The following is a 9,484-nucleotide window of genomic DNA, read 5'->3' as shown; positions in this document are numbered from 1 at the left end:
TTGATGGGAAGCAGATGTGGCACAGGCAACTGAGCTCCCACTTAACACATGGGAGGTCACTGGTTCAGATCTCCCTGCCTTGTAAAGAAGACAGTGAGCTGGCATGAAGGGCTGGTGTGGCAAGCTGACACACAAGAAGAGGAAACATAATGAAAGAACAACAAAGTAGGGAGCAGAAGTTCCTGGTGCCTCCTAAAGAAGAAAGTGAGCTGATGCAATGGGCAGGTGCAGAGGGCTGACACAATGTGCAGGCACAGCAAGGTGATGGGACAAGATGACACAAGAGATGGGAAGAAAAAACAATGAGAGACATAACAAAGCAGGGAGTGGAGGTGACTCAAGCAATTAGGCACCTCCATCCCTTTTTGGAAGTCCCCAGTTCAACTCCCGGAGCCTCCGAAAAAGAAACAAAGAAGATGAACAGACATAACAAGTGCAAACAACAAGGTGGGTGGGGAGAAATAAAAATTAAAAAAAAAAAAAAGAAGAGTCCATTACTGCTAAATGAGGATCTCATGAGAGCAAAGTAAAGAGAACTTCAGTCAAGAATTATTGAGGCAGCCAATTAAGCTGACCAGTCCCCTCTCCCCATGGGGGCCTGGTGTGCAGTGACTGTGAACAGCAGCTTCCTTCGTATTGTACATGGCCTGTTGCTTGTATGGGTTGCCCTAAGGGACCTTGGAGACTGCCCTTCATTGCCTGTTGCTGGTCCTGTCTGTGATCTCGTGCCTTCTCCAATCTAGGTTCAAGACATGTATGCGATGTGCCTTTGGAAAGCCTCAGGGGATGGTGGCCAGGGTCCACATCAGCCAAGTCATCATGTCCATCTGCACCAAGCTTCAGAACAAGGAGCATGTGATTGAGGCACTGAGCAGGGTCAAGTTCAAGTTCCCTGGCCGCCAGGAAATCCACATCTCCAAGAAGTGGGGCTTCATCAAGTTCAGTGCTGATGAACTTGAAGACATGGTGGCCAAGAAGCACCTCATCCCAAATGGTTGTGGGGTGAAATACACCCCCAGTCATGTCCCCTTGGACAAGTGGCAGGCCCTGCACTTGCGAGGGCTTTGCCAGCATTGCCCTCACCTGACCTGGGCCCAACTGGCCATGTAAAAAAAAAAAAGAGGAATAACTGAGAACAATGGTGTCTTATTTTATCCAAACCTAAAAATCATGACAAGACTTTGTGTCTTTATGCCATGGCCCACTGGGTAGACTGGGGGAGAGTGTAAACTAAAATGTAAACCATTATCCATTTCATGTGGCGCAGCAGTGCTCCAAAATGTATTCACCAAATGCAATGAATGTGCCACGAAGATGAAAGAGGTTGTTGAAGAGTGGGGTGAGGGGGATAGGGGGTATATGGGGACCTCATATTTTTAATGTAACCTTTCAAAAAGAAAAAAGAAGAAAAAATATGTTTAATATCTATCTACCCACCTATCATTCATAATTATTCTGTTTCAGAATTAAAAGAGTGAGATGTGATGCTGAGATATGTATGAACACATTTGTTTAAATTTAAGATAAAATTAAGCATTTTTTTTCTGACAAAAGGATGATATTATTGTTCTGATTGTTTTAATGTTGGTGCTGGCTTCTCTATACTTGTGAGTCCTGCATTACCTATTAGGTGATATGGTGCTCATACCTCTTTAAATGGGCCGTAGTGGAACTGATGACAAACCCTGTCTTATAGTAGCAATGAGTAATATTCATATATGAATTTATTAACTAAATGGGGGGGGCAGAATTCACCCATCTTATTAAGAGATACATTTCCAATGAACTTCTGCTTTTTATGTTTAAGATTATTTATCAAAAGCTGTGATCTATTTATATTATTTTGATCAATTGCATACTAGTAATGATTATAATAATAACTCATTTGAGAAGAAATTTTTAATACTTAGAGTTTCATAGTCAGAGAAATAAAATATTAAATTACACTTCACAACATAATTTTGTTGCAGAGAAGAATGATAGGACAACCAATAAAAGACTTTCAAGCATAAAAATATATTAAAGGATACAATTCCATGGGGGATGTAGAATGGAAGTATAAGTTCAAGGGGAAAAAAGAAACAATAGAAAATTCAAAATTACTAAGTAAGTTCATGTCAACTATTATTTTAATAATCATAGATTTTCAAATCACAATATTTAGATTATACTAGGTACACTTGAAAAAAAGATTTAATTTTATTTAAATGCCAGCATTCTTAATGTATACATTCTGTGTCCTTGTATCATAAGAATAAACTTAGAATGAAAACTTTTAAAATGTCAACTTAAAAATATGTGAGCAAGTAAATAGTTTTTCAAGAGTCTTTTGGTGGTACATGAGCAAAAAGTTTGAAGACACCTGCCATAAATTATTTACAGAGAATTCTAAAGGAGCACAGAGCATTCTTGAGAAGCTCCCTCCTGCTTTATTCTACAAAACCAAACATAGTTAATACACCTATTTAAATGACATAAGAAATGTTTTAAAAACAAGAAAAAAGATGTTGGTAAAATTGAATGCATAGTGAAATTGTAATAGTGCAACTGTAATCTGGGAAGTTACAACTTAACCTGGTGTTAAGATGAATTTCTATATTCCTCTGTAATTTCCCTAGTCAGGGACTCTTACTTGTAAATAAATACACAGGCGGCATCTTCCTATGTCATGCCAATAAACAGCCCCATGTTAGAGCCCTTAGGAAAAGAACACTTGCTGCTTTGGGTGTCTTGATAGATCCTCTGCTTTTGTTGAAATATAAATCTTGATATCCATTTTCATCATCTCTTCCAAAATATGTGGGAACCATTGGAGATTCACATTTGTGTCTAGGGCTTGTTCATCACGTACACATTGTCACTGAATGCAGCAAAAGAGATCCTGTCTATAATCGTCTAATGAAGTCTAAAACAGTGTGTCCATCTCTCTTCCACGTCTAAATTGAACAATCTCCTCTTTTCTATTCACTTAAAAACCAACAAGCATTCTAAGACTTTCTGAGACCCCATCTCTTCACATAAGACTGCTTCATTTATGCCATCTGAAATTCTATTGTATTTCTTCATGGAACTACATGTTGCCACAGCATTAAGTGTTATACTTGACCTTCCCCTTAAAGAGAGCACAGCTAAAGGAAGAGAACATGTCAAATATTTCAAAATATTTCCTATTTCTTGTACAATTTAAGGCAGTAGGTATTCAATAAATCTCTAATGATAGATTGCTTGATTCCACTTGCCATATTTCTTCACTAAATCTCCTCCTAATTAATTATATTACCTCTTCTTCACTTGCTACCTAAAACCTTCTTAAAAAGAATAATTTAAAATGAAACTACTATGGAAAACAATTTGTCTATTGTCCATTAATAGTCTGATTTTCTGAAAGGTATTTTAAGTCTAAATAATGTAATTAGAATGTTTTCACATTGGAAGTGGTATTGCACAAAATCAAGCCATGTCTTTCAGATTCATTTCCCCAAATTTCCATAGCTAATTAGTTAGGACTAAACGTAAGTCTAGAACCCAGGCTCCTGACTTGTGATCAGGAACACTTACTGTAATAATAACACACTGCCTTGCAGAGTGTAAACCAGAACTTCTTTTTGATGACTGTACTCCCCAGCATACATATTTTGCAATGACTAGCTTAACCTTGCTTCCATTAGCTTCTCCGTGGGTTGTGAAAAATAGGCTATAGATTAGAGTTTAAAAAACCCAATGCATCATAGTCAGTTATTAACAACAACATGCAGAGCAAAATTTCACAGTCTTACCTTGGGAGAGTAGTGGTAAGCTTTTACATACATACCTGCCTTTAGCCTGTGGAAGATCTCTAAATAAAACTGAGACACTAATTATTTATGTTAAGTCTTTATTGTGAAAGATATAATCATCTTTATTAAGGAGAACTCTACATTTTAGATTAAGAAAGTAACTTCAAAACTACATGAAAAATGCTATAATATAATAGCCTATGACTGTGGAACTGTTGGCTAGCTGAGTTTTCTAGGGTGTAGATTTGATTACTGATGATAATATGGAGAAGGATGAAATTCAAAGAAATGTTAATGTATAAACATTGGAAGTGAAATGTCATTGAAATCAGAATGTAAAATTTTAGACTAATTTGAGACAAGGTCTTTGAATATCTAGGCATGTCCTTTATGGCCAAGCACAGTATCAAAAGAGAAGGTAATCCAGGAACTTCCCCACAAAATGAGGATTAAGAATGTGTTGGATGATATGGGGTACAGAGAGTGGGAAGGGGCTTTGCTTTCACAAATCCAGAGTAATTCTATTGAATGAATGCTGGTTGCTAAGATTGACTTTTATTGCCCTGGCTAAAGTGGTCATGTTGCCTTTCCCAGCAGCCTCAGGAAATCTGCAGCCCTTCTAATCTAGGTGCTATTCAGAAGGGACTAGAGGAAATATTCCTTCTGAATATATTTTCTTAAATGTGTACCTTATTAAAAAATATTAGGCTGCTATGCTAACACAATATTTGGATAAGAAAGTACTCTTCAGGAATCAAGTAAAAGTGAGACAGCTATGAGACATGATAAGAAAGGTAATCAAAATAGGGCACACTTTTTTTCATCTTCTTGCTCCTCCATCAACCCATGACACAGGTTTCACACCTATACTTGCCTTCTCCTCTACCTCTCATGAATGTTAGGACTTGTCTAAGCTTCTAGTGTGGGGTGAGAAGAAAGCTAAATTGTCTTCTAATTCAATGATTCCAATAGCATTTTAAAAATAACTTGTTCGTGTTATCACCTGTCCAGATATCTAGCATTCCCTAGAAAGAAAGTAGAAAGGCTGTTTTATTAGCAATTTACAAGTCTTACTACAGCAAATGAGTTGGAATTTAAAAGGAAAAATGAGAGTAGAAAATATGGAAATGGCTAAACTTAGATTTGACCAATCTCAATCTCACAGGGAGAAAGAATCTTTCCTGTACGAGAGTGGCCAACATAGTAGTTTAAAGCCACAGAAAAGGAAAACACAACTTGGAAGCTTTTTCTTAAAGGCAACTTCGAATTTTTTTTCCCACTTTTCCCAAGGGTCTCTCACTTAAGGCTCATCTTTAGTGTCAACAATTTTGACCTTAAAAGAAAGCTCAATGAACACAATGCTTCAGTTTGGGACCCATTATTTCTTTTCTTCTGAGCAAACTGGGACTTATAAGGAAGGGGAAAAAATCCAAAAGCCAGGTACAAAGGCAAAGGTTTACAAAGAAAACACACTTTTTGTACACAGAGAACTAATTTAATAAGCAGCCTCTCCCTGCTAGTTTGCGATTAAACTAAATTGCCAGCCTCAACTTTCTGTGCAGAATTTCAAATGTCAACACATTACATTGTGATTCCTCTTAATTTCTCACAAAGAAAATGCAAAATGAATTCATTATGCTGGAGTAAGTGGAAAAAATGATGAGTTTCTACAGAAGAGTATGCAATGGGGAGAGATTGGGCAAGACGATTATATTGAGATATTTGAATAGCTGGCCATTAGCAAGAGCATCCCCATTACTCTGCTGATAATTATATCTCCTCAGCTATGACTTCCCAGTGGAATAATAGAATGTTCCCAGTTCAGGAGATAATGAAAAATACCATTCAGGTGGCACATACAAGCCACGAATAAAATGCAGTGTATCTTTCCTTCTCAGCTTTTGCTCTGCCTTAGCCCCCCATCCACCTAAACTCCGGTACCTTGTCACTCTAATGGTGCACACCTACACAACACCTACACCATGTATGTTAATACGTGTTTGGCTGTTCTATGCTGTGTATGGGGCAAAGAAATGAAAATGGAAAATGGAGCTGGCAATGGAATTTCATTCTTCCAACATAATTATCTCCTGTATTTAGAAAGCTGGGTGTTTTGCTGAATACATTTTTCTTAGCTATTATGTAAATGACTTTCAAAACCCACTATGGTTCAGAGTGAAGGCTTTGAATGGGATCTTATAAAGATAAATTTCTTTTTTCCTTCCTAAGTTAAAATAAAAAAGAAAAAAGTTGTGCAGTCTTCTAATTAATCCATCATTTTGTAGACACTACTTTTCATTTAGCAATTAAGCGAAATTAAACAAACAAAAAGGGAGAAAAAACAAGATCATACAATAACACCCACTCATTTTCAATAACATTTTCTCTCCCTTCTCCTCTTCTTTTCTTCCATCTCTCTCTCTTTCTTTTTATTTGAACAATTCATAAAGCCACTCATGTGTTATTGCCACCTTATCACCCAGTGGCATTTTTATTGCTGTTTATTTTCTGTTTGGGGAAATGTTGCTGCTGAGTATAGTACTGTCTTCTTCAGATTCATTAGTTCCACAGGAAAAAAAATTGCATCGAAGCCCCCATCCCTACTCTTCCTCCTTTGCTTTGCCACTGTTTTAAATTCTGGATTCTTGCTAGAGAGTTACATTTCAAAGTTATATACAAGAAGGGAATTTCCACCCAAACAACTTATATTAGCATCCTGTAGAGGGCAGTGAAATAGTTACAATGGTTTTACCCTCCTTAAGGGTTAAGTTGAGAACTGCTCATTTTTCTGAGTTTTGGCCCACACTGCAGATCAGAACAAAGCAGCAGCTAAATAATTACCCAAGGAAAACCACTTTTTTTTCACTATTATCATATTTATGTTTAGAGTCAGAAAGGTATACTTCATTATATGAGTGTTTTCTGGTTAAAATATTTACCTGAAAATTTATTCAGAATGTCTAAAATTGCAAAGCATATTGATAACTGGCTATGGCTCAAACCACAGAGAAATGAAGTGTGTATGTTTATGATGTCAGTGTTAAGAGTCATACTTAATATCCAGGCATAGTCAAAGGACTGACTCATATGGCTAATGCTTAACGGTAATCATTTGAGAGAACAGAACTACGTCCAGTGTGGAAAGTTTAATTTACTAATTCCATTCTGAAAAAAACAATCATAAGAAAAAAATAAAATAAAAGTGCATCTATTTGCCATTAGCATGTGCTCTAATCAATAGTTAACATCATTTCATAGCATAGAAGGATGGTAAACATTATTTTAAAATAATTTAATAATTACATATTTACTTAAATGCCTACTTCCAAAGAGAATTTAAGGTATTTTTTACCGTGTTGCACTCTAAACCAAACAAAATTTAAATTTACTATAGCCTGAAGTATATGTATATGTATATTATGCATGTTTGAATGAATATATACATATATATATATACACACACACATATAAAATAACATACGGTCTTTATGTGTCTAAAGATCCTAATATTCATAAAGGTCTGATTAGTTCTGTGATAGAATTATAGAATTGTTTTTTGCTCAGCACACATGAAAAATATCATGATAAATTTAAATGTTTTCTCACATCTATATTACCAACTCAGTGTCATTAATGATTGATTTAAATCCTTCTACCAGACTCTAGAAAGTATGTGAAAACAACTCCTAAATCTTAATAAAGATACATATAACAGCACACTACTTTTTTGCTTTACTCTGGGATGGATTTCCTTGGGTCCCTCCTATTTTTATTTTCCTTGTTCTTTCCCAATGTGTTTTCATTACATGCCCCCACCATTTCCTTTTCTCTTTGAGATGTCAAAACCCTTATGATCAAGGTTTTGACTGTTAGCACCTAAATTCTCCAGTTTCCTTGCTATCCATATGTTTTTCTTTTTCTTGTTTATCTTTTCTTAAAAAACATTTATATTGATTACATTCAAAGACTCTTAAATTCTGAATCTCCCGTTGCTTTTCCAAAATATGAATTTACTGTGGGCCTGGCACAGGCTGACTTTGCTCTCTAACCAAGTGCAATCTCCCCCTCTTAAAAGCAGGTCCCATCCCAAGAAATCTTGGAAGTTTTCTCTCTTAATTTAATCTCAGGCTCATGGATAGACTTTCTAATTTTATTTGTATATGATAAACTAATGTAAGTTTCTTACGCAACTGTCTAATTTTTTAACAATTAAATTCTTTTTCTAAGCTTTTGATTCAAAACTTTACATTGGTCTAAAATTGGATATCCTATTGCCCTTTCTGGCTCACCTCTGATTTCATTTGTGGCTGTGCCAGCTTCAATTCAGACCTGTGCTTTCAGCCTCTAGAGTTCTCCTACGAGGTGGAAGTCCATTTATCCTGTATAGCAGAGCAGCCTGGAAGTACAGGACTAACTGTTTCAGGGTAGTCCTCAACCAGTGGGCATCTGAAAGTTCCGCCTCCCATTCTTCAGGGGTGTGTGTCAGGGGGAAGGGGGAGCCCAGAAGGGCTGGGAGGCATTCTGTGCATTTTACAGGAAGTCCCAGGCCCTGTGATCTTAAAAGCATATGCTTACATTGGTTTTCCCATGTTCCCTATTCTGAGTCCCTGGTCCCTCCATGGGTCATCTCCTGAATAAACAACCTGCACAAAAGTCTTTGACCCACACTCTGCTTTATAAGGAATACAAGGTAAGACACTCCTCTTAAAATAAAAGAAAAACAGCACATGATAATAAGATGAGAAGATGAGGAGTGACATGTTTATATTTCTTTCAGTAACAATCAGATTTCATACAAGTTTAACTTCACCAGATTACTTGAGATACAACATATCATTTGATATCCTTATCTTCTAAATTGTATTAACTTGCAAATAGGCTCAATATTGTCATGAAAACAGAATTCTAAAATTATGGTATATATACATATATATATATGGTATATATATTCCTTTCACTAGGTAGGAATTATATTTATGTGATGACAAAACATAGACTTTACTTAATAATAATGCATCAATGCCAATTCATTAACTCTAACAAATTCATCACACCAATGTGACATGTTAATAATAAAGTAAACTGGGTATGGGGTATATTCGAACTCTTTGTACTATCTTCTAAATTTTTCTGTAAATCTAATATTTTCCTAAATATAAAGTTTATTAAAAATATGGCAAGTGAAACATAAATGTACATACTCTGTGATTTTATTTGTATTAAGTTCTAGAACAAATTAAATGACTCTAGGATGAAAATAATCAGCATAGTTCTTGACTCCAGGGAAGAGAGTTGTGGATTGACTTTACAGTTAAGAAAACTTTCAGAGGTAAGGAAAATGTTCTCTATTTTGATGGTAGTGAGGTTTATATGGGTGTGACCATTTTTTAAAAACTCATTGAACCATACTGCACATTTCAAATGTGTGCATCTAAGGAATGTGACACCCCTTCTTTTCTTTTTTTTTTGAGGTACAGGGGCCAGGGATTGAGCCTGGGACCTCGTATGTAGGAAGCCGGCACTCAACTACTGAGCCAGATCGGCTCCCCTGAGTTGTTTTTTTTTGCTTGTTTGCTTGTTGTTGGTTTTTTTTTTTTTTTACTTATTTATTAGGAGGCATCGAGGAGCAAACCAGGGAGCTTCCATGTAGGAAACAGGCACTCAACTGCTTGAGCCACAGCTGCTCCCTACCTCATTTTTTAATGTAA

At 36.1% G+C, this 9,484-nt stretch overlaps 1 non-coding gene across 1 annotated transcript; it reads left to right on the top strand.

The window, feature by feature from the left end:
- Nucleotides 1–555: 555 nt before the first annotated feature.
- LOC111759242 (small nucleolar RNA SNORA70) lies at nt 556–690 on the top strand. Its single transcript, XR_002793305.2, has one exon. It is a non-coding gene; the product is annotated as a small nucleolar RNA SNORA70 (small nucleolar RNA).
- Nucleotides 691–9,484: the final 8,794 nt, after the last annotated feature.

This window comes from Dasypus novemcinctus, chromosome 16, assembly GCF_030445035.2.
Source record: "Dasypus novemcinctus isolate mDasNov1 chromosome 16, mDasNov1.1.hap2, whole genome shotgun sequence".
Lineage (NCBI taxonomy): Eukaryota > Metazoa > Chordata > Mammalia > Cingulata > Dasypodidae > Dasypus > Dasypus novemcinctus.
Note: the sequence above shows the minus strand (reverse complement) of the source record. Positions and strands in the feature narration are given on the sequence as shown.